This window comes from Megalopta genalis, chromosome 19, assembly GCF_051020955.1.
Source record: "Megalopta genalis isolate 19385.01 chromosome 19, iyMegGena1_principal, whole genome shotgun sequence".
Lineage (NCBI taxonomy): Eukaryota > Metazoa > Arthropoda > Insecta > Hymenoptera > Halictidae > Megalopta > Megalopta genalis.
In genome coordinates, this window is record NC_135031.1 from 2,714,082 (window position 1) to 2,741,280 (window position 27,199).

The following is a 27,199-nucleotide window of genomic DNA, read 5'->3' on the forward strand; positions in this document are numbered from 1 at the left end:
TACACATTTATTTGTCCAATTCGTGGGCAAATGAAGTTTCGATCTCAGAGTTTTCTAGAGTAAGTCCGGGAGAGTCTGCCCACTTTTGAAAAAAGAATCGTATTGCTGTGGTCTTTCAGAATTTTTTTGTATTAACCATATTATAGCAACGACTCAGTAATTTAACATACGTATGTACATATATATATATATATTTATTTATTTATTTATATATTTAAAAAAGCTTTAGGCGGATCTGAAATTTTTTTCATTAATATACAGAGGTTATATATATATATACGCTAAGGAAAAAGTTACTTCAAATGGCCTCTGTATATTAGTGTAAAAGTTTTCAAATCCGCCTAAAGCTTTTTTAAACGCAATTTGCAAGATTAGAATACGGTTTCGCGACAATTGCAATACGTGATTAGCAATTAATTTATTATAGTGTTTTCCGACTTATAGCATTACGCCGTATGGGTCATAAATATCTCGCCGCTTCGAGATATTTACACTGGACGGTTGTGCTTCAGGTGTGTGTGTGAACAAATGCGTGACCCACTGCAAGTAGTCAACAATTAAAATTGGCTACTGTACAGTTAAATGGAAGATTTGTAATTAAGGGATTAAATTAGATGGCGAATTATAATTTTATGGCTAGGTCTCAGAAGGAAGTGTCCATCTGAAATTTGAGTAAATTTTTGGTTTGAGTAAATTATTAGGTTTGAGTAAATTATTATTTAACAAGTTTCTGACGAGTGCCTCATTTGTCACGAACATCGACCCTTCTACCATCCGATACTTTGGAGAGGTCCGACAAACAATGAGTACAACGGAATAATTCTGCAATCCATTTAGTGTACTCCGCATTTCAATGGGCACATAATCCACCGCAAAACTGTTAGTATAATGCTTAGCTCGGCCATATTTCAACTTAAGACGTGACGAAGGTGCTGTTCGAAGAATAGATCGTAAACCGATTATAAGACCTTTTCCTAATTTTCGGGACAAGACTTGTTAGAATCGCTGCGAAATTAGAATATAAATACTAGTTGATAGAAGGAAATTAATTTTAAATCTTTACAATGGGGGAAACCGATGACCGTTGTAATACGGGGACGGTTGTAATACAGGGACAGTTGTATAATACGTTAATGTCTTAAAATATATAATGGATGTTATTATACGGAAACAGGAATAGACCATTTAGGATACGATTATTTGAGCCTTGTGGCTTATTTTTACAGTTGTTGACAATCGGTAACCATAAAAGCGAACCGCAATGCTGAAATAATCCTACTTTCTCTGCCCAAATTGTCTATTTTGTGTACAAGCAATTAAGGAGAATTTACTGCATACTGTAAAATGACATTTGGAAACCGCTCATCTATCATACTTAGTTGAATACGAAATATACATCTACATAAGGAAGAGTGAGTACTTTTCGGTATCTAAAATTTAACTTCCCTTACTGCTTTAAAATTGTGATCAAGTGCTTTCATAGCAAATATATTCTTTCTTCATGTGTCAAATCTCTAATTTCATATGTGCTAAAGGAATACTGATAGTTGCTTTGCATTAGTAAGCTTGTTGTAATGTTTGTCATGTTATAAATAACATTATTTATAACTTGTAATGTTATAAATTTTATTTATTTATAACTTGTAATGTTATAAATTTTATTTATTTATAACTTGTAATGTTATAAATAACAATTTATAAAGTTTGAAAATGTAATCGCCTAATTTTCTTCATCTTATAATTTAAATTTTATAAAATATTTATTAGGTTAACTAATAAATTTGAAATTGCTGTAACTTAATATCGTAAACAAACTTTTAGACTGCTTCGTGCAGAAATTAGAAAAACTAATAAAAGAACCATGGATATAAAAGCATGCGAAGATAGTTAGGAAACAATGGCACAAGCAAATTTAATAGAAAATAGGTCCAATTTTGTGGTAATCGTGTTCTAAAATCAAAGTGTTACATCCGGTATCGGTCTTCCCTACATCTTCCTTGAGTTGCATTCAAAAAATTAAGTATAGAATGGTGAATTTTGTACAGAATTGTTAATAAAAATTACTCCGATTTAATTAGTGGAGGGATGCGAGAGGGTGTACAGCGACAACTTCGTTAATTTTTCTTTCTTGGTTTGATTTCAAACATTCGGCGACTGAAGACAAAGTTTCAAAAATCTTATTTTGTCAAAAGAAAAGTTATTTTAAAATCTCCATTATGTTTTTCCAGAAACTACATTTTTCAACCTGGTTGTTACGAAAATTCTCAATTATTTACGAGCATTCAAAGTTAATTTTTGGAATGAAAACAGCTGTTTCTCTTCGTTTTAGACAATAGTTTCTAGTTTATGAATCAACCAAATTGCTTTAATTCGGACGTCCAAGTACATACTCGCCAACTGCGACTGGTTCCGGAAACAACGGATTTTTTCACCATTTTGTACGATGTTTGCTTTTAAAAAATTGAAAACCAAAGCTGAAACTTACATTTGAGCCGTTTATTTTGAAAGTGGCATAAATCACTTTGTTTTTAAGTCGATATATTTAGGGGTTTGCATTTTAACACGTTTAAAAATATGGATGCTAACTTTCGAGAAAATTTACTTGTATTTGTTGTCTCAGGATACTGATATTTTCCTCAGTCTAAATAATTTCGTATAAATATTAAAAAATCGCCACTTTTCATTACGGTAAAGTGACTTATGCCACTTTCAAAATAAACGGCTCTCATTTATATGCTCTTATAAAGACTAAATCTTTCATTTAATACCTGTAAAAAAAAAAAATGTCCAAAGTCGATCTATTTCTTGAAGTTTCAGGCTTCTCGCCTTCAGGCTCGTAAAAAAACGCAAACGAAAGTTGGCTCTATGGTATTATCATGAATCCACGAAGTAAATATAGAATTTTTCGAGCAATGCGAGTGGGTGGAGCAACAACGGAACGCGAGTTTCAAGGATCCGAGTAGGGGTACGCTCGCGGTGCCCGTCCCAGTGTGTCGAAGCATCCCTTTGCATCCAGCATCCAGGAACTGCGGAGCGTTAGATGTACTGTGAAGGGAAGTGTGAACAATTTCGCGCATTGTCAAGACTATAATATGGATGGCTGGCAGGATAATTATTGGAGGCCGTTTGAATCTAACTGTTTCCTTCATTAGCAGTCTCAGTTCGCCTGGTGTCGTCTCCGTTCCGTCCCCGCGACGGCCCTCGCTCTCTCTTTCCCTCTATCTGAATTTTGTGCAGAATTACCCGCCATTATCATAATTGCGCTATTACCGATAATATCTGCGACTCAGCTTCGAAACTGTACCTCGATGCTCTTAATCCATTTTCTATTTGGACAGCGGGCTTTCGGTCGACGAGAAGTCGCAAATTCCGTTGCGTAATTTCCGGCCCATTGAGCGTCTCTCTTATGTATGGAATTATGTGTTTCGCAGACTCCGACGGACTGCGCTGGAAAACTAAACGCGCCCCGCGGATTTCGCGCCACCTACGCTAGCATCGGTGCATTTTGCCATACTTTTCGGGGCGATCACGTCCTCGAGAATGAAGCTGACAACCATTTTATACCACCTGTGAATCGGAAGTGTTTATTTTAGTGCGCTCCACTAAAAACAAATGGTTTTATACTAGCACTTTCTACGGTTAATTGTCGGCATATCAACGATTAATTTAGAAAAAATGTTCTACAGCGTCTACATTTATATCATGCTTAAGTTGAACATTTATCCACTTCCGTTTCCGTTGTAGCCCCAAAAGTAACTAACGTGTGTTATTTAGACATTCCGTCATTTTTATTACGTTTTTATTACGTTTGCTCGGATTAAGAAATAATATTGAATCATTTTCTATGAAAGAATCATGATTGTAACAAATTCAATATAAAAAATATGAAACCGGTTATCTGTATCGGCTCGGTAGATTTTGTTTTAAAATGTGGCAGTCAAAATCGAACATAATTTGTTCATTTGAAGTGTATAGGAAATATACAGCATTATCTGATGATGTTTTATAAAATAATACCTACTGCGATTCCAAGGGCAAAGTGTTGATAACAAAACATAGAATCGTATTTCGACAAAATCAAACATTTTTGCTTATTTTTAATTAAGTTTTAGATCGCATCAACCACTTGCACTACGAATTTTTTCACAGCTACCTTGGTCAGCACTTACACGGCCATAACAATTTACTTAATCGAACGAGACAATCTTCGTTTCTCGTATGTCTCCATTTATTTTCATTTCCAGATTTTGTTAACAGAAGAATTAAATGTTTCGATTTAGGAAAAATGAATATCATTCAAACTTAGTAGACTAAATCTTGTCTATCTATTTTGTCTATCAATTCTATTCCTTGAATAATGTGTTTCCTAGGTTATACACTTCGTCCTTATCGAAGTTTTCTCCATCTAAGATATATTTGGAAAGATTAGCTTGAAGAGTATTGTATTTTCGACATGTTAATATTAGATGATCTGTTGATTTAATATTAGATGTCAGATTGTAAAGGAAATTATTTAATTATTTCTCTTTGAAAATTTTAACAAAAGAAGCGTATTGCAGTTCCGTTTATGTGTGCCGATTCGTATCGTTGAATGGAGTGGAATGGTTGCGATTATGTCCACATTGGAAATGCATGAAAGGAAATTCGCATTGCAGCAGGACGGAATGGCAGTTTCGATTTCTCTAATCAGTTACGGAAATTGTCTCCGGTATTTCCCAGAGTTAGCGAGAGATATAGATCGGATCTACGACGTATCGATCCCTGCTCCCTACCCGACAATTAGGAAGGACAGCAGGTGGTGCCCTGAACGTGACAGTTTTTAGTAGGGCGGAAGTACGGAGGGTTACCTCAATGCCGCAAATAAATCCCGACTCTATTATTATTAGTAACGAGGTTGCGGGCAGCGTCGTTAACATGCCCGAATGCAATGTATCGATCGTGAATTAGCAAATCAATATGTATTCCGATTCACATGGCAATTAATTTCCGGGCGTCCAAGCTCAAATATGAAGGAAGCTAAAGATGTCATAAAATATAATAAACTCTTATATTTTGGACAGAATGTATCGTATTATTCTACAATCTTTAAAGCAGCTGCGTTTTAACACTAGATCTATCGAGCCGGTCAAAATGTTAGTGTTAAATAAACACGATCAAAGTTTACAGTTCCTAGACTTCAATAATAAACCGACAAAATACAAATATTTGTATAAAAAACAATAGTATAATAATTCGGCACTCAATCTGCGGCATAATACAAATGTATTCAGTCATGTACGTCTCTCGCATTCAACAGATAGGTTTCGGATTTCTCATCTAAAGTTACTAAACTTATGAAGATACTTTAAATGATTGAACTTTTTTAATTCAAGGTACATCATAATCAAAATGGCGAATGGCCTAAATAAATACTATCTTGTAGTTCTTATAAAACAACACGCGTTAATTACTTTTAAAGATCGATAGATTTAGTGTTAAATAGATTTCGATCCGTCCATTCAATTTTTATAATTTCTGTCTCAATACGTGCCGCAAAGTTTTTGAAATGTTAGAGGAATTAATTTACTAGACAAAGACTGAAACAAATTTTATGAAAATTGAAATTACTTGGAACAAGAAAGAACATTTAAAAATTATGTTTTTTTCGATCTTTCGATAAACCCATAACGAAAACTTAAACGACGCATTTCGTAGATCTTGATAATTTATATGCATGCAGAATATTTTTCGTTCAGTTACTTTCCATCGAAATCGAACATTCTCTTAACCCCTTGCGCTATGATTTCTGTAACAGGAACGTTGATTAACATATAATCATTTTTGATCATTCTCTGAATAGAACGAGACAATTTACATTCATAGATAAATTTTGATAACAGAAGAATCAAATTTTAAGAGCCGGATCGAAATAAATTACAAGATCTTATTTTGATTTAGAAATCGTATCTAGTATTCATATTTAGTAGATTATCTTCATTAAATGTCTTCTTCATAATTATCTTCATTAAATGTCTTCTTCATAATTATCTTCTTCATTAAATATTCATCACAAGTTTGACTCGTTACAGTACGAGAATTTAATCAACATTCGAACGGCAGACCTTCCTAGAAAATAGAACTGAATGTGCTTAGGATTATTTATAATTCTATTTAGCAATTACGTTCAACACATTGTTTTTATTTAATTTAATTAATGTCGCATCTGCTTAATAACACTTGTGGGATAACATTTGTAGGATTACATGTAGTGTAATATATGCAATAGTTTTCTATATATTCCAGTTTTCAACAGTTTTCTTGATCTAGGTTTCTTAAGCTACTATATAATTTCGCTAAACAATTTGGTTTCTTCTAAGCATTACATAACTTTTGCTGTTTGTTTGTAGCTGTCTAAACATTCTTTGATGGTATTGGGCGTTTTTACAGTTTTTCTGATATTGTTCAACATATTACTTATGGTACTTCTTCCAGATATACTTGATATTTAAATAACAATATTTGCAATTTGGATCCAAATATAGATTCGGATTCTGTTGTTCGGATGTTAAATGTTTACTTAAGAATCACCATGACCCATATATGGGACACGAGACGGTGTTAATCCCATCGGGATACCGGAACGGCAAGAACTACCCCCGCCGAGTGTAAAAAGGGAGACAAATTGAAACGGAGGGAAATTAATACCTAGCCGATGTCGTGATTGCAACTTATCTCGTTAAATCCCGTTCTTCGGCAGGACGACGAAAGTAACCGTAGAAGCGAAGCGGTGGATAGGTTGGGAGAACGGCGAGGGTGAAGAAGGTGGAGGTGGAGAAGGAGGAGTAGGTGGGGATGTGGCATAATTACGAATATTAATTGCGTTTCCAACGAGCTGCTGGAACCGGGGGCTGCTGAGTGCAGATGTCAACCTATTATCATCCCTTACCTTACAATGGGTGAGATCTCGCTTTCTCTGTGTCGCTTTATCCCCCCAGACCCCGCTGCCATCCCGTTTTCGCCCTCTCTCTCCCTTGCTGCTTCATCGCTTCCCGCCCCTCCACGCCGGTTACCTTTGTCCCCTGGCTGACGGTATCACCCCCGCTTTATTGCAAAGTTAACAATGTTACTCGTTCTTGAATAGCTGCGGAGTATCATTATCAACGTGTCATCAGCAGGACGAGGATCGTCTGCTTTTATAAAGTAAGACAGCATGGCGGAGGAAGGAAGCTTGGCAGACGCGGGCTAATGTGCGCAGGCAGGTGTTTCGTTTACTTTGGGATCAAGTGGTTAGTTTCTGATTGAACGTTCTTCGGTCGATCGTGAGTATAATCACCGTCGATCATTTTTCTGCTGTTGAAATTTCCGCTTTGCTTCCGGTGTCGCAAATAATGTTTATCTTCTTTTGGCTTCGATATCGCGTCAAATACGGGAAACTATAATAGAATAGAATTACAGATCGAACACAAAACTTATTCGAGACTTGCGTCTTTTTGGACTTGTTTTTATAGTTACCGATTGTCAACAACTATAAAAACGAGCCGCAAGGTTCGAATAATCCTATCTCCTCTTCCAAAATTGTTTATTTTTTTGTATAATCTGAGCGTCAATTAGGGAGAATTTACTGTATCGTTTACTTTGAGATCGAATTCTGCGAATAATCTTTCAGCAACCTAAACCACCACTTTTGTAATCGTGATCGATACAAGAGAAAAAGATGGAAACAAATTATCATTTAATTTCGGTTCGAGTGGTTACGTCGAATGCGTCAAGTGAATGGCGTTGATGCGTTTTTGATCTAATATTCAGTGGTTATTAAAATTTGCTAGAAACTCTTTGAGTCAATGGATTGTTAATCAAAGCTTTAAACAAGATTTCAATGACCGTGTTCCGACAAAAACTCATTCAAACGATTTCTTCTAGTAAAAATCCGAGAAAAAATTGTTAAACGATTTTCGTCGAAATCACTTGTTCGTTTACGAGAGGAAACAATTTATTAACGTGACAATTCGTGTTCGATTTTTGAAGCGGCGTTATCGCTACTGAAATACGCCAGTATTTCTAACGATCGTGAACCAAGAAATCCGTAGTCCGCTTTAACGAACTCAACGGTTTCAAGTGCGCTATGTTCCTAATGGCGTATTGTACAGTGGCTCGTAGCTAAGTACTTAAGCAATTTAAAAACCGTCTGATAACGAAGAGGAACGAGCGAGCGGCACGGCGTTTCAGGATCGGTAACGGGAGTTGAACTGATTATCCAGGTTGTGAATGAACTGAAGCCTCCGATTCCGATGGCACATTCATCTCCCCGCGTTCTCCCGCTAAGTCAACGGAAAATAATGAAATTTCCTGTACTGATATCGCGGATCCTGTATCGGCGCGAGGCGGCCGGGCTCGAATTAATCGTCGGAAACTAATTATTTAAGCAATTACACCGCGGATGCATCGTCGCGGCCCAGCCACCGATACCGTTCGTCTGGCAAACGAGAAGTAATTACATTCTTAGCGATCGGACAAGCAGGAGCGTATCCTCGGCCGCAAGGACAATGGGGAATAAAATAGTAGCAGAGGGCTTAATTTGCCGTGAGTGCCGACTATACATCTTTTCGATCGGCGCTCAAGTGAAAAAAGAAGGAAATAGAGAAAGCGAGAGGGAGAGAGAGAGCGAGATAGGAGGGTGCCAGGTCTGCGAGACGGAGGTTGGGCGAGCGTAGGCGGGTGCGGTGGTGACGGCGTCGAGAGAAGGGTGGAGAGGGGGGAGACAGAAGGAGAGAGCCGTTTAATAAAAGTATGAATATCGCCAATAACTCCTCGCTCGTTCCCGAATAATTTCCACTCTATCGGAAAATAATTATACTTTATCGCGGCGGTCCTGTCTCCTCCCTTTCTTCCCCGCCCTCTTCCCGCCCCTTATCGTTCCCCTCTTTTTTTCCACCAGCCCCGGCCCGCTCCACGGTTCTCGACGACGTCTCAAATCGCTCAATTATATTTCCTCCTCGTTCCTTCGGCCCATTGTCTCCTGAATCCTGCCACCGACCAATCCACCGTCACCCACCGGAGAAATCCTTTCGGCGACGATCATTTCCTCGTCTTCGTTCCGCGCCGCAGTCTTCGTTCTTCCTCGGTGCTCGTCGATTCCCAGCCTTGAGCCCGGCCGCTATCAACCCGGCCGCCAACCACTCGACGGGTAATCGACTCGTCTCGTTACTCCGCTTGTATCAATGTTCGGTTAATTCGATCATTCTTCCCGTTCTTCTTGCGTGCGGTTCCCACAACGGAGCCGAGTCGAGTGTCCGCAAACGAGCCTCTTTGTGTCCGCGCGACATTTACCTACACCGTTCGCGGGAGAAACGCGCGGCGCGACGCGGCTAACAGACGCGATCGCCGAAAAAGAACGATCTTAATCGGCGCACGAAATCACGACGAGCCCAGCGAAACTAATAACCGCTTAACGATGTCAATGATCGCCGACCGATCTGCCACGAACGGCTCCAGGGAGCTGCGATTAATCGCGAAATTGCCGTCGGACACCGGCCGCTTTCCTTGCAAGCGGAAAAACCGACGGCAAGAACGCCTCCATGCATGCCAATCAATCTACTCTCGACAATCAGCCGCCTTTCAACGGTGTCGCACCTGCGCGCTGTGTGTTTTAGCCATCCGGAGCATGGTTTCCCTACCTTCGCTGGCTCACTGCCCCCCTTTTCACGGTTTTTGCTGATCCGAGCTCACTCCTTAATATTTTCGATTGCAGTTGCTCGCGTGCTTTCGGAATTGCGAGTGTGGAAAAAGCGCTTGGTTTCCTAGAATTTTGTGGCTTCAGCCTTTTTCAAGTATTTTTCTGCACTTTCGTGGAATCTCAAGCTTGTTACGTTTCTAAAGCAACTTCTTTAATATGATAGTAATTTTAAATCATTGTACAAAATTATAGAAACAGTAAACATTGCTCGCTAATTCTGAGTCCCAGCTAATTAATAATCTGTGCAATGGATCGTAAGTTAGAAAATAGAAAGATTTGCAATTGTACTTTGAATGACAAACAATATTGTGCAAATTTAACTACATACCAGATACCAGCACGAGGCAATTGTGAAGGGAAACAAATAAAACGAACTACTTTGTAAGATCCTTTTAAATAAAATGGTGCTGCACTTTTGAGAGTCATGTTCCTCCTGAAAATGAGTGTGTTACCGCTGTTCCATTTTGGAAAAAAAGATAGAATAACCCAATTAATAATTCTATCTACAACTGTATAGACTAGATTTGATTTCTATTAACCAACTCAATAAAAATGAATATCGAATGGAAAGAAAACTAGCACAACGTGCATATGTATGTTTGAATGTATCTGATGAAGGAGAATGAGTGGCCCCAATGGCTCGTTTAGTTGTTAATATTTCTTGATGTAAAGACGTCGATTCTGTCATCGATTTTTCGTCAACGGTTTTGTGCATTACATTACATTAAATATTATTTGTGTTTAATGAATTTAATAACCCTTTGCACTCGACTGATGACTTCGATTCATTAATTAAAATTGTTATAAAACGTTTCAAAATAATTTTATCATTATGAAAATTGTTTATATTTTAAAAACTGTTAAAAGTGTAATTGTTGTCACAAAATTCAATTTCATATACATATATTTAAATGCATTTCAGTCATACAAAATGAAGATACCGTAAGTCAGAAAAACTATTTTGAATTCAGAGTTAAAATGGACTCGAATGCAAAGGGTTAATCCTTATCACTACCCGAATAATAATTCTATCTGCAATTAGGTTTAGCTAAAAAGCAGAGTTTCTATCAACCAATTCATTCAAAATGAACACTGGATGTATCAACTGAGCTGTCACTCTCAAGAACTGTATCTCGTCTCAACAAGAATTATAATTAAGAATAATTAGGTATATTTTCATGTACAGGTAATGATTCAAGGTAATTTTTTCCGAACAATACAGATATTTTTTACAGGAAGGAATATTCGGCAATTAATTCGAAACGCGATATGCAGTAAATTCTCTTCAATTATCCCTCAGCTTGTAAATAGAAATGGACAATTTAGGAAAAGAAGATACGATAATTCGTGCCTTGCGGCGCATTTTTATAGTCGACTAATTGTATCTTCTCTTTCCAGATTGTCCATCTTTGTTTACAAGCTGAGGGTCAATTAGGGAGAATTAACAGTACCGTGCGGCTGGACGACCATGCGTTGGCGTGGGCGCGAAACAAAGCGGAGCACCATGTCGGTCTCGCGCAGAAGCCGCTCCTTTCAGCCGGTTTGAACGAGCGAGCGATTAACGCGCGATAATCGGGCGAGCGCGTGGTACGCGTCCAAGTTAATTGACTAAGATAATTCCCGATCGCCTCTCGAGGTCGACGCTAAAAGCCGGTTGAAAAAGAAAGAAGGGGAACGCCGCTCCGCTACGTATGATCGCCCCCATCGCGTTGAGGGGTTGGAAACGTTTGGTGGGTTACACGGGGGTCGGACAGAGATGATCGCAATGGGACAGCGAAGGAGGTCGTAGGAACCCGAGGAAAAGGCTGGACGGGAAAGAGAAAGAGAAAGAGAGAGAGAGAGAGAGAAAGAGAGAGAGAGAGACAGGGGGCCAGGAATATAGAGTCCTTAACGTGCGTAGGGGTGGATCGTTCGTGGATGGCACGCGTGAATGCGCCTTTATAAAGAGCAGCCGGTGAATTGATATAAGTGAGCGGTTATTTCGCGATCATTTCGAATTCCCCGTGAATACAGGGACTTGGAAGAGGCAACGGTGCGGCGGGGTGTCTTCTGAATCTGCGGCGGGGGCCGCGGGGGAGCATATTCAGCCACGCGCAGAGCCCGTGCCACGTAACGGATCAAAGCCAATGGCCCTGATCGGACTTCCGAATGTTCCTCTTGCTCATCCTCGGCTTCTCATCCCTTCTATCTCGCCGTCCACGTACGCTGCATGACGATGCACGCGCGATTTACGCCGTCGATCGCCTCGTTTATACCTTCCCCGGTGGCAATCCTGTCCTCTTAACGTCATACCCCTCGTTAAGGGCCTTCGGTTAGCCCGGCCGTTGCGGTAATTGGCGTCTTTATCGAGCACCGAGGGAATTTTGTTCAATTTACACACTCGGTCGCGCCGACGGACTCCGTTCGTCCCTAATCGATTGTCTGCAAAAGGAAGACCGCCCGATCCAGACACCCTGTGGTCGGGCTGAGATCGTTTAGCACTCGAAAGTCAAAATCGGGAACGGTTCTTCCGATCTATTAGGATGGGGCAAATATAGTTGCGGTTTAGAACAGACGAAAGAGTTATCGCAGTTTCTGGTCAAATATAAATTCTCACAGTGTGAGGTAAACAACAGAACAGGTAAAAGAGAGTTCCTGAAAATAGAAGTTTTCGTTTGAGTACAATTTATGGGATATGAACTTTGTACAATTGTTACTGATAAATGTATATTCCAAATGTGTTCCGTACTTGTGATATTTATGTAAATAATGCACAGTTCAATGCCACAGTGTTTCTCTTATTGAACTTTTTATGGTGATCGATCAAAAGCATGTTATTATAAGGTTTCTAGAATATTTGTTCCATAAGAAAATTGTTCGAAGAAGCTACTTAGGGTAACGTGTAATAAAATAATACTTTTGTTTAAGCATAGAATATGTTTAACAATTTTGCTTAAATTAGGTATGAAAACTTAAATGGACAGAGACATTGATATATTGTAAATTTAATCGATATAACAAAATAAATAGACAATCGCAGATTATTGCAATTTTGTAACAGTGCCATGGTAAAATGTAATAATTTTTATGAAAAGATGTCGAATCTGTTCAACGATACAATGATATTCTTCGTCTCATGTTATCTTCGTGCGTAGATCCTTAAAACAACTTCTATTTTGATTTGTGACACCAGTGATGCTAGATTTATAACAGTTTTCAATATCTGGTAATTGATAAAAGAAATATTCAACGAAAACCACACACTTCTTCTCTCGCCAAGCTCAAACTATCAACGATAAAGAAAACAAACTATTACAATTACATTTACGATAGTATAGTAACACAATTCAATATACATTGATCAATGGAGAAAAATTAAAAAAGAATCATGAAAATTTTGAATTTGTATTACACAATTTTCTTGTTGCTCTAAGATGCTAAAATCTATACCTGTAAGTTCAACTGATTTTCGTTTCTATTTCGTACCCCACGAACTTTAAGATATAAAACAAGATTCGAACAAATTCCAATAAAAATGACATCTAATTCGATTTATCAGTCGTTTAAACAATTGCAAAACATCGATGATCTATTTATCCACGTTTGCGATGCAAAACAAAAAAGAATAAAGAAGTGTTGTTCTCTAACTTTCAGAATTGAATGCAGCCAAGATATAGAAATATACATCTTTCTTTGTAAGATACACCAGTGTTAAAATAATTTCAGTTAAATTGAGAAAGACTTAACACTACGCCTATCGGGCCCTAAAAATGACTAACAATTAGGTGAGGTCTAAAAGAAACTAACGAAAATTGTCTCATAAGAATTAAAAGATAGAATTTATTCAAATTTTTCACAATTTTTATAACAATGTGTGCCTGAATAAAGAAATATATTCAACAATTTTTAATGGAAGCACCTTTATGATTTCAATAATTATGAAATAAAAAATGTGAAACCGGTCAACCGGTGGTAGGTTTAGTGTTGACAACCGTTGCTTTGTAACGATAAGAAGACTATATTTATTTAGACATTTCTTACAATTTCTTATTTCTCTCATAATGTATATTTGGATTAAGAAATTTATAAATCAGTTTCTATGTAAGAGCCTTTATAATCTCAGCAACGTTAAAACAAAAAAATGTGAAAATGGTCATTTTGACTGGCCAGATAGGGTTTCGTGTTAATTTCATAGAATCGACTGTACCCAGCACGTTCTTGCGTAGAGTTTGCAACACGTCGACGAGAGTACGGCTTTTACTGGATTAATTAGAGGGGACGCTTTACCAAGAGGATCGTGGTGATTTTTTAAGGAAAAACAGAGGTTGGAGAGGATCGACTGTGCGCCAAGGAGAACGGTGGAGTGACGAGGGCACGGGCCAACGAAGAAATAAACCGGGCACAAACACAATAATTACTATCTCTTTATTTGGCTGTTTGTCGGAGACGAGGTCTCCGCATCCTCTGTCTCTTTCAAACCCGAGGGAAACGCGCGGCGCGTCGTCGTTGTGCAGAAGTTAATAAAATCCCGGCAGCCGCGCCGGGGCGCGCAGTAACCACCCCCTCTGTCTCCACTGATCCTTCCCTCCCCCGCGGGGGTTAGTTTATTTAGCAGAGGCGTAGCCACCATCCCTCGCCATCCATCCTTCCTTTTTGTCGATCTATCTATGCGGTTGGTAAGTACATTTTAATCTTCCTCTCTGTCTCGCCGACACTACCGAATTCTATGGGACGCCATGGCGACGCGCTCCTTGCATTGCTATTCCTATTCGCCGTGTCCCGCAATTCCGAACCTAGAAACAATTTAAATTGTAGAAACGCCACGCGTCTAACAGTTAACTTCGTAACGTCGAAGTACGTTTTTAATTTAGTCAGCGTGCGTAGGTCGTCCGAAGTGGAGCTAATATCGACAGGGACACAATTTCTTATTCAATGTTCCGTGGCTGATACTCGGAAAATACAATTTTATTACAAGTTCATATTTTGTTCTATTCATTTCGAGAACTCACGAATCTCTTGAAACGAATAACTGGCTCAGATTTATTGCGTGATTTATTTTAGAGGTATTGATAAACGTTCTAAATAAGCAGACTGCAAAGTTTATGCACTATTTTCGATTTATTAAAACTATTAGAAGAAGAAACACATTTTTCTTGATACTGCTTCTTACAATTGATGTAGGATAATTTTTAAGAATAGCATTAAGATTGTGTAGAAATATCGTTCCTATCTGGTTTCAAACTAATGTATGCAGTCTGCTTTATTTTGCTCAATTATTCACTCAAATAAAATTAGCTACATATCGGTTTAGCAGATGCAAAAGTGTATATATTTTCCCGGATTATATGTAGAACGATTAATATATTAGCAGAATTTAACGTATGGGAAACAGCAAAATCGAGTCAAATTAGAAATAGACTGCCGATGTTAACGCAAATATAAATCTTTATGGCCCAATTTGCAGAAGCTGGGATTAAACATAAATTAGTTCGATCGATATAGCGTTCCATCAAGTTTCAAATTAAACGAAAATTGGATTTCAATTTATTGCTGGATCTTTGACAACTGTATCTGCTATTAACACTGAATGTATGGCTGAATTTATTTAGACGTTTCAACATTTTTATTATAATTGGACCGCTGATTTAACAACTTAGTTAACAAAAGTTGTACTTTTTCTTTTTTTTTAACAGACGCAATAAATTCAGAACAGTGTAACAAGATCCTTAAATTCTTCTGACGACTTCATAGTTTCGTATTTTACCTACCTAATTTTACCATAAGTGCATAAAATTCGCGGACTAATTATAGTCTATGCTTGAAAGAAGTGCACTCGATCATTTTGTATTGGTGTTTTTATAATTTCATTCATTTATTGTATAAAACCCGCAGTCTACCAGTAAGCTACTTCTCGTACTTTACATGAAAATGAACAAACTATTTTTGTGCACGTTGGTATTTAAAGTCATCGTACATAGCTTAATAATCAGAGAATCCAAATATTCGTTTATTAAATTGTTCTAATATTTCACTGTATTCAATGAAACCTTTTAAAATTGAAGATAAACAGTGGAAATCAGTGGTAGCGAATGAGTTTATAAATATTTTACTTTTCTCAGTAACTTTATTATTTACAAAATCTATTGTCCGTGAACTAGTAAAATCAATGTAGAGCACATCTTTTGTCTGAAACTAAGGGATGCAATCACTAGATATCGAATTTGTATACAAAATAAAAAATTTTCAACACATTCGTAAGAAATAGAAATTTAATAAAACTAAATTGTTTCTTTTAGTGATTGTGATAAATCTCGAGAACAGCGTAACAATATCGTTAAATTCTTCATATGTATTCACAATTTTATATTTCAGCTACACATTTTGGCTGTAAATATATAAAATCTGCAGCTTAATAATCGCTATATGCGTTACTTTGTATTATACTGATTAAAACAAGGAAATATCAATTTCTTGCAAAATCTATTAACAGAATCACTCTAAATCTCAGTTCCTGTCTGCAACTAATAGTTGCAACCCTATGCGTACCATTTTGTATCGCACGATGAAAACACGGGAGAATCGATTTTTGACGTCGGCAAGTCGCGCTGCTCCCTGAAATGCACGGAAAACGTTGAAAGCGAGGTCGGCGAAAGTAACACGAGCACAATTCATATTCGACCGATCTGTCTTCCCCTTTCTGAAGCTCCGTCCCTCGGCATCCCAGAGCGTAGACACTGTACAAACGTACTTTGCGGTGTGTACGTACGTCGTCGCCGGCGTGTAACCGCGTACATCCACAGAGACGGGGCCGGGGGTAGTCTTTACCCCGTTTATCCTATAAAAGTCAGTGGTTCTTCGGTCTCGGTTTATCCGGCGCACGGCGTGCCACCCGACAAAGCTCGGTGGCGCCTCGGGGGCCAATAACGCGACGCCCCTGATATACAACCACGAAAGAGCGTCCAACCCCGACCACCGACCTCCTCGTGGCTGCTCGACCGCGTTGTTATCGCTTGAAAAGAATCCGGGATTAACAAAAAAACGGGAAGGGAATAGTTTTCGAAAAGGTTACCATTGTACCGTCGTCGCATTCTTTCTCCACTTCGATTTTTTCGTCCGTTTTACAAAAAGACAAGGGTTGACACTTAAATGTGCCGTCAGATCTCCGTTGATCTTCATCATTTTGCGCTTTCGTTCATTGTCTTTCCGATCTCTATTTATTAACTCCTTGATCGCACGTACGCGCGTTTCTTATTGCGATCGTCAATGTGCGTGGCTGACGGATTTAATCATTCAATTATCGTATTATTCATTGCTCGATCGTTCTTTATTGGTGTTGGTTATTAAGATTGAATTACGATCCTACTTTTGTATGGAGTTTGGAAAGGAAAATTAAGGTAGGAAATTAAGATATTTGAAACAGTGTGCAAATATTATATTCTTTGCTAAGCTTATGTAATACAATTATTAAGTGGAGAAGTGAGATTCATTCGATTTGTATGTCGGGTGGTTAAATTGATTTGACATCTAGGAACAGTATTTAGTTATTATTAAAATTAATAATCCGTTCTCCTAAATGTTGAATATATTGTATTCAAAATTTTTTAATATGTTAATTTATGTATCTTATTTAAATCGCATTTGTAGGTCTATATTGATTAGCTTGCATATGTCAGCTCTGTTCTAAATTTTGGTCATACTTTATGGTCAATCTTAACCAGATCCAAATAAAGTCTACATCAATTAATTTGGTCGTTGACGTTTCTCACAGTAATTATGCTTCGTTTGCGTTACCAAATAAAAATAATGTTCGCTGTTAAGATTGAAATTAATCGTTAAAAGTTTTCGTTAACTCGGTTAATACCCAAGTTATCGGATTAGAATCATATTCGAACGTGGTACGCGAGCCAGCATCTAGGAACGATGAATTAAAAATGCTTTCGTCGGGTACTTATCCAGCGTAACGCGTTCGAACAGCGGCTGCTCGATAAATGGACGGGTTCTACGTCCCTAATGAGCAGAGTGGCAGGATAATTGTAAGATTAAGCGCTCGAATCTGCCGATTATTTCCTCTACTTTCCGCTCGATTCGATCCCGGTCACGTCGATTGCTTAAACACGCAATCTTCGCCTCGTTTGTCTCCGAAAATTCAATGGTTCTCGGGTTCGCTCGACGGTAACAATACGCGCGTGCCCCCGGGGGATAATAACTACGTCCTTGATACCGTGACTTCCCTTATAGAATCCACGCTAAACTCGTTCCTCCCTCCACGACAATTTTCTCTGAAAGAATAGGACGCTGGCCAATTTGAGGATCGCATTATCTCGTTGTTTTTACACTCTCCGATGAACCGGACCCACGACGGACCTTCCTCCCGTCGTTTCGACGGCGAAGAGAACGGACGGTTATTGTCGCAATTATCGTTGCCGTTGATTCATTTAATATTCGTCGTCTCTCGCTTTCCCATCGCGGATCATTGATGACGCTCTTCCACCGTCTCTTCCGCTTTGTCCCTTTATTAATATTCGTCCGCTGTCCATTATCCACTTTTTCATCCGCGACGGTTTGTATCTTGCGACGCTGCAATCCCGCGCCCTGTGACCTAAAAGGGTACAGTAATATTAAGTCCGCGGGTTATAGAAACCATCAAGTTTTAAAACCCTTTATCTCAAAATTACACTTTTAAGAATGACGTGCATCGTACCTCCCGAACAAATATTATCGAATAAGTATCAGATGGAAGAAAAGTTTATCTAGATAACAATTCAACAGAATGAGATTTTATTCCAATAACAATTCGTTCGAATTCGAAGAAAGATTTATTTCTACAGAAATTTATTTGGAAAACAATCGATAATTTATTCGAATTAAGAGCGAAAAATTATTCGAATAAATAGCTGGAATAATTTGTCACAAACAATGAATAATTATTATTCAAATTAAATATTCGTCTATATCTTTTGACTATCCGAAAGAATTTATTGAAATAATTATATTAGATAAGTATAATTAAATTTTAAATAAGTAATTCGAAATAATACGAATAATGCCCAACTTTGGTCTGGAATGTCCTTTTCGTGAAGTGGAACTATGACAACAATATAGAGTAATTGCGAAATTATTTACGAATTATTAACGATCATAATGTTCGATCAAAATGCGAGGAAGATTGTTTTGTATGTAATATTTAGAATTTTTAACGATATTCGCCTGACTGGTTTCACTGTGAGCATAGTGAGACAAAATTTAAAAGCCTTTTTGTTCAGACTATTCGTATAGATACTATTTTCATCGCTATATACCTTTAGCAATTTTCAATAGTCTGACAGTTATTTATCTCTGAATTACTCGTAAATATATAGTTAACGGTAAACAGTATCGGGTATGTTTATCAAATTGTATCAAAAATATATAACTCACAAGCAATCATTGATTTTAGCTATCCAATATTGCTGTATAAATGTATTCACTTAAAATAGTTAACCTGCTACATGTAGTTCAATACAGTAAACAATATCGATATGTTAATCAAATGGTATCAAAGATATATAACTCTCAAGCAGCTATTGATTTTAGTTTTCCGATTTGAGTGATGTAAGTCACATTTTCCTCATTATGAGAAACGAGGAATGTTGTTGTTTTCTAAACACGTGTATTGTTTAATGACCAAATTTATTGTTAAGATAATTCAGATTTTAGTGAATTTATAATAACTTTACAATTTATTTCACTTGTCTTTTTAACATGTTGGCATGCATAGATTACATTTTCAGACATAAATCAACATTTTTGAAAATGTGATTCAATTATGTATCAATTTATATAGTTAAATTACCATAGTCCAATACGTAAATACTTGATCGGAAGTTCTTCATTCAATTTCACAGTATTATATCGTTTGGTTGGAAAAGAACAACCCAGTGTTTATTATTACAAGCCGGCAGAATACCGTTGCAAGCAGACAGCAACTTGCGTAAGAAAAAAAGATAAGTTAATCAACTTCTGTGTTTCGACATCATTTAATCGTAATCAATGAAATTGTATTCCAAATTACATTTAATTAGATTCGAGGGAACGAACGAAAGCCTTTTTGTTAATCGCTCGGATTCAGCCGCCAAACGATTTTTCCCCTTTTATATCGCTAATGAAATAGAATGCTACTGCGGTGTAAAACTGGATAGGAAAATTCGTCATTTTTTTCAACGCAGCATCGACAGCCAGCGATGTTGTACTGTGGCAAATTGTGCACCATCGAAATTTCGACGCTCGGGTTCGCGATCAATTTGTGATGACCTCTCGCGAACGCGCAGAGAACATGCTGTCAACGCAGTACTTACCCAGAGATCTACAATTTCTTGCAACTCCGGGTGATTCTAGCGAGCCACTGGCATTACCCTAACTTTCTCCAGTCTCGAGTTTTTAAGTAATTTTTATTTTTACTATCCTTTCTATATGATGAATTCTTAGTAAACGGTTTTCTGTTGCGAAAATCTTATAATTTATTAATTTATTAATTTGTCTTTCAATTATCTCGTAAAATGTCTAGAATTTTGATTTTCGAATCGGTAATTAACAGCGATTATGCTAGGATCTTGATATTTTCCTCCTATCTGGTCATAATTCTAAATTTAGATTTCCATTATGTTGCCAAATGTGTTCATATTATACTTGCTAAATGAGGGCACCATGAAAGAACTGTATTTTTCTAGTCGCAACACACTATACTGATTACTCTTTTAACCCATTTAACAAATGTATTTAACAAATCGTAAGTAATTTTGGTACACTGGTTCTATCAGCGCAGAAATTCATTTTCAAGTTTGGATAAATCATTCTATCGTATAAATATTAGACACACGATTATGTATGCATATCGAATATGTGTCGTTCAAATTTCTCAGGACGTTAACATTTACAACTACATCAGAATATTTAATTTCTATGAATTAATTTAAAAAATGTAAAGACAGTGGATAGTGATATAATATAAGCTAAATGTGATAGATATTAATATAAGCTTAATCATTTTCTTCTAAATAGCAACTCTAAAAATGAATAACTCAGGAATGAAATTGCTATCGGAGTTGAACAAGTTAAAAAAATCGTAAATTATTCGTCTTCGATTTATAAAGGGTTATTTAGTAATTTATTAAATATTGTTAAGTATTAATATCGGCATACTCGATCATTAGAGATCATTATAAATTGTATCATAAATGTGTAAAGACCTGCAGTCTATTTATAGCATATTTCAAGATAATTGAAATCGATTTTCGTTTCCAAATAGTAGGACGGGAAATATTTGATCAAAATCGTATATTTGATTGTTGAAAGAATTATTTAAGCGTTTATTAAAAACGAAAAATAGGATTGCATATACTGTATCAGACAAATATGATAGAGGAGTTGACGAGAATTCAAAAAAGTATTAATGATATGGTAAAAACTCTTGAGATTCTACCAAATATAATTTTACTACTAATATTAACTACTAATATTAACTTAATTGCTTATATTAACATAAACATTATAAAAAGCAATGAAGCATTTTTCAGTATCTGGAACGATGAAGATGGCGGTAGAAATTAATAAATAGAAAATGCTTTGGTAGGCCTAAATCTTTTCATTTTTCAGCTTGTAAATATGTTATATTATTAGTACTTACTTTATGTATATTGAGTTTTATCATTATACCTATCTGTATTGTTAATAAACAAATTTTTCACATCAGCTCCTATGTGGATAATTAAAATAATAGTAGTTTGATTTATTTATAACGAAATTTATAATACTTTTGCTAGTATAAACGATTTTAACCATTTCAGTTGACGTTTGATTTTAATCACGTCACTGCTAAAGAAGAAAATTGACACTATAGAAAGTCGGTCATAATTTTTATAATTGATAAATATTCTTAAATCGAACAATCGCGAGGTAACTACCAAAGATAAACGATTTTAGATTCGAAAATACGTTTTTTAATCAAGTTTTACAACCTTTGAGGAGGCAATTCCTAAAAATCATATTTTCAGCACCCCTTAATACGATGAATAATCGGATTTTGTTGTTTTGTTGCATGTTTATTTTATAGGGTGTGAATAGTCTACATTATTTTTAATCTCGATTAAAGAATTTTAGAAAGCATGAAATAAACAATATTTCCAGCAAATTCTTCCCAAAAATGGGCGATTTGGGAAGAGAAGATACGATTATTCGAGCTTTGCGCCTTATTTTGATAGCCGCCGATTGTTAACATCTATAAAAACGAGCTGCAAGCCTCGAATAATCTCTCTCCTTTCTAAATCTAAAATAATATCTATAAATAATATCTATAAATATATATAAAATATCTATAAATAATATCTCCACCCTTTCTAAATCATTCATTTTTACTTACAAGCTGAGAGGTCAATTAGAGAGAATTTACTGTACACATTAGGTTAGTCAATAAGTCATTGATTGCGTTTTTCCGTATTGTCATCTATCGGAAAAGACGCGATGACTTATTGGCCAATCTAATACCTTTCGCCAGGGTTGCAAGTGATCAACAGTATCCGGCTTTCAAGTCGATGATCCAACGGATCACCGACGCCTCGGACTCGATTATTACGAGACACTTATGCACGTCGTCTGGTTGCGGATCGGATATGACCGAACTTTCGACACTCACGAAGTCTTACGCCAGTTATGGGCGTCGGTAGCTCTCGCAGGGGCGGCGTTTGATCTTCGAGCCGGTTCGCCGGGTCTATTGTGAATTGTATCTGCTTCCTTTACGCCAGATTCCACCCTCCCCCGTTCGCCCCGTTGTGCCGCGCGCGGGAGAGAATCTTCTCTCTTTTGCAGATTTAATGTTGCCTATTGTAGAACGTCGCCTTGCATGCCTTCCTCTTCGCTTTCCTGCCGCCTCCCACCCCGCACCGCCGTCCCTCTTTGCGTCGCTCCTTCTTTATTCGCCCCTGTCCCGATTCACCCTCACCCCTTCCTCGCCGACAGATTCATGATATAACAATTACACCCACGAGTTATCAGGGGGCCCGCGCCCCCTCAGTCTCGCCGATCGCATCAAAGGTACACCTTCCGCGTTTTTATCCCGTCTCCGCTCGCTAGGAACGAAAACGATCCTCGTCGCGACAGGTAAGAAAAAGCGAGACGAAAAGTTTGCAGAACGTTCCTTTTGTTGGCCCGGGCGACCGATTGTTCGATTGTCGATCCACCCGACGGCGATGGGTCTCGTGCAAGGTCCGAGACGCTGTCAGTCACATAACATGATTTTTCGCAATGGAAAATCAGATTTCGTCGTACGAGCGGTGTTTCGATCCCTCGCCCTCGAATGCCTCTGGAGAATCGTTACAAATTATAATATCATTTGTTTACAATTGATTTTATGTCACCGAGTTCATTTCTATGCAATGGATTGCTGAACATTTTGATATTGTATGATTAAGTGAATACGAGTTTTGGAACCTTAACAATGAAACAACGAAACAAACTTATTATGACCCATTGTTTCGATGGAAATTAATTCTTTGTTCCTAAACTCGATACTTTAAAAATATCCTTTTCTGCGAAGGGTTGAAATATTTGTACAAAACTATGATGATAAGAATTGAACAACTTTTAATCTCCTTTCTCTGTTTCAAAATCATTTGCAAAATCTAGATCGTTTAGCGATCCGAAAACTTAATCGTTAACCTAATCACGTTGATTTATACGACTTCTCAATAGCTGTTGGTGTAACGAGATTTTTTAAGAGTTTTTGTTCTGCGAAGAGCAACGCAAACCGAGAATATCCAACTTTAAAGAGCGTGACGCACGTTCGGATAAACGTTGATTAATTCGCTGAAAATTTACCGTTCTTACTTGGCTGGGGAATTAAGCTTATTAGTAGTTCATTACATTCCAGACGTTATCGTGTTTACGAATTTCGACAGTGTAATGCGGTGTTCAATTTAAACGATGATGAAATTCGCGTCCCATTGGCCGAGGAACGGATTCGTTCGCTGCGCGTGCACCAGCCCGACGAATCATTTTGTTGCACGTATTAAAATTTTATTCCATATTTTTTCTTCCATATTTTTCAGTCATCGCTTTTTTTTTGTTTATTTCACGTACTCGGGAAGCGAAATGTCCGCACGAAAATCGAAATCGTGCCGGTTCCGACTGGGATCTCCGGTGTTGCCAATTCAGGTATATGATTCGGCTAATGACGGTATATCACACGGATAATCTTAATAGTGTCGGGACGGTCAAACACCGGTGCGGTCGGGATTCCCAATTATCTGAATGCTGGCACGATTTTCGAAAGCGTTAATGCCTAGGTACTCGAGTTAACATCTGCTAAGCATTACCCGTTTGCCATCATCCTGCGGGGATCAGGCGGACTCCGACTCGATTGTTTCTTGGGTAGGTTTATGATTTAGAGAGGTGTCTCGGCCATTCACGAGAACCGTTCTTGAAGCCTAAGATATATTAGCAGTAGGGAGTAGCCAATCAAAATAACCGGTCTCACATTTTTTATTTCCAAATTATTGAAATAACGAAGATACTTTCTTAACCCTTAATTATTACACCTATTAAATTATAATCTCATTGCCACTATTAAGGGTCTCACAGACCGCTAATGTTTGTCGCGTTACTATCGACATAAAAGTGATAAATAAAAAATCAAAAACAATTGTTTTTACTTTGCATATCATTAATGAAGGCATCCAAATGAACAAAAGCTATCGAATAGAGACAAGTAAATTAAAAACGTTCCTTCCAAGTTTTCTTACAATTATATTATCATTGCAGATGAACAAGTGAACAAATCCTCAAAAAATTTCATTTAGTCAAGCTTAGAATATAATAAAAACGGCGAATAGACTAAATAAATTCACTTTTGTCATTCTTATAAAACAACACTCTTTTAGGTTGAAGGTAACCTGTTGAAGGTAATTGTGTTATTTCTCAAAAGTAATAAATAATCACACAGACAAGAGAAACGTTCCTATGCTGCGTAGTGTACAAAAGTTTGAAAAGAAAAATAAAATAGTTAGATATTGTATTCAAGATTAAATACTATCAGTTTTGTAGAATAAAATGATTCGCATATTCGGTCATAGAAAGCTGTTACAGTTATTTGTTCGAACTGCATATTGAATTCGGAACTTCGCGTTTAAATGAGGACAGAAGCATCGAAAACGTTGACGCGTGACTGTAGTTTTTGGATTGTTAAACAATTGTTTATCGTTTTAACATGTGTAACCGCATTTGGAATTAAAACTAGGTTATTTTATCGACGAGTATGAGAAGTTATACATTATGTACATAACTCAAAATGCATATTTTGTAATAACTGCAAATTTCCAAAAATCCAATGGTTTGATATTATTCGCGTGTCCAATGTAGAGTAGAAGGTTACAAAATGTTTTTTTTTGTTCACAATCATGTCCAACAGCAAAACCAACGTTTTCTCATCTTCCTTTATGGATTTTGAATTTATATACGCGAAACTACGAAACTTATGCACATTCATGCACGAACGATGAATGTAACTGATCAAATTCGCCGTGAATAGATCGCAACGTCAGGATTTTCCAATATTGTAGTATTTCGCATTAAGCACGTATTTCACATTACAACTCAGCCTATTATTCCGCGAACATTGTTAGAACAACGTTTTAACGTCGTTATGGCGTCCATCAACTCTCGGCAACGCGTTTTTCCCTCCATTTTTCGGCCGTATGTAAAACGGTGACGTCGCTTTTTTCTCTCGGCCAACGAGGCATTTTGTTTTTCAAAATCATCCACGGAAGAGATAGTTTTTTCTCCCCTCCGCGCGATACGCTGCCACGATATTCCCAAAAATCCGGTTTGTTGCGTCACGAACGACGAGCACCGACCCACCCAACGGTTTATTTGCATTATAAAGCATCGTGGCGCACGGAGGGAACGGATCGTGGACGACACTGTACGCCCGCACCTTTATATGATTGACAGAAGATACGCCGTTTCGTTAAATAAATCCCGGAAATTTAATATTTGCCTGCGCCTCGCGCCGCGCCGATCGAATTTCCAGTAATTATACCGAATTTTACGGTTTAATTGGACGAAATTTCACTGAACGCGCTTTCGCGTCGTGAAATCCTCGCGGTAAGATCACGTTCGTACTTCGGTCCGACGATGTTCTACCTGATTTTACCTGTTGACAGTCGATACACTGGGTGTGTCACAGGTTTCCGCCTTTATGTCGGTATATCCATCCTGTAGTTGGAAATGTGGTCGGTGGAAACGAAAAAAAATTCATCTGTATTTGCCAAGTTTGTTGGAAAACGATTTTCGCTGCTATTGTGTCTAATTTTATGATAGACGATTAAATTTAACAATTGTTTGAATTCTTTGCACGGCATTCATCTATTCATTCCGTTGAAATTGCAATATGAAGTATTTTCTGATTTTCCACCGTGATATTTGCTGTTTTATACGTATCATTAGTACAAATCAATCACAAACCTAATTTCCAACAAACCCAATGTTAAACTGCTCTATCTAAAACTGTTGCAACGATACAGTAAGAAGACTAAAACGAAGACACCCTCAAGATTTAATGTAACACTTAATTCTTAATTCGCGATATTATTCGTATAACTTTTTGTTAGTATTATGCACATAATACTAACTACATTATTACAGTATAATAGCGAAAGACTAGCGAAGTATAAATATTGTTAAATTCGGAAAGACCTAACACAAGAACGTAACCCAAATTTTGCCAACGCAGAAAATATTACATGCGAGCAGAACGCTATTTTATATTTGTTTTGTTGTGAAACGGCTCTAAATTCCTTTAAAATAGAAGGACTGGCCGAAATGAAACAAATTTGTCGAAACACGGTAGCAGAACTCGTACCTGGGGCACGCCCTGTGTAATTTACGACCGTCATTTTTAGTTAATTTGCGCGCTATCACTCCTCTTACCCATCCTTACACGGCTTTTATTGCATCTCGTCTGTTACAGGTAGGCGTCGATTTATTACAGTCGAATGATTTATGACCGTCGAAGCTTCCGATCCGATTGACTCCGATTAAAAACGTCGGGTTTACTTTTTAATAACGCGAGCGCTGCGGACGCGCGATGCACTGGACAGGCTTTCGCATAATGTTTTAAAAAGTCGATAACATCGTTACCCGTTGTATTTTAAATCGGACGGCAGGAGAGCAAAAATATATTTCCAGTTGTTCCTAGCTGGAGAATGCCGACCCGTCTGATATTACCATCTTAATTTACACACGTCATTGTCGTTATCGTTAGAGCAAATATACCTATCAGATAAATGTTCATGAAAAAATTTCATGAAAACAAATTTTGGTGTTATTTATCCTTTTCTTTTTGCGGTCGTGTATACGGCTTGTAAAAGTCAGTTTCGTTGTTTCGTGTGAATCCTGTTGCGTTCTTTCAGCCTTTTTTTATTTCATCAACGCTATTTGTGTATAATATTTTATAACATAGACATGTTCTTATTCTATTAC

The 27,199-nt window shown here is 37.4% G+C and overlaps 1 long non-coding RNA gene across 1 annotated transcript; it reads right to left on the reverse strand.

Moving 5' to 3' along the window:
• Positions 1 to 17,108: 17,108 nt before the first annotated feature.
• LOC143260762 (uncharacterized) lies at positions 17,109 to 26,802 on the reverse strand. Its single transcript, XR_013035059.1, has 2 exons — positions 26,648 to 26,802; positions 17,109 to 18,290 (listed from the first exon to the last, which is right to left on the reverse strand). It is a non-coding gene; the product is annotated as an uncharacterized LOC143260762 (long non-coding RNA).
• Between the last annotated feature and the right edge of the window lie 397 nt (positions 26,803 to 27,199).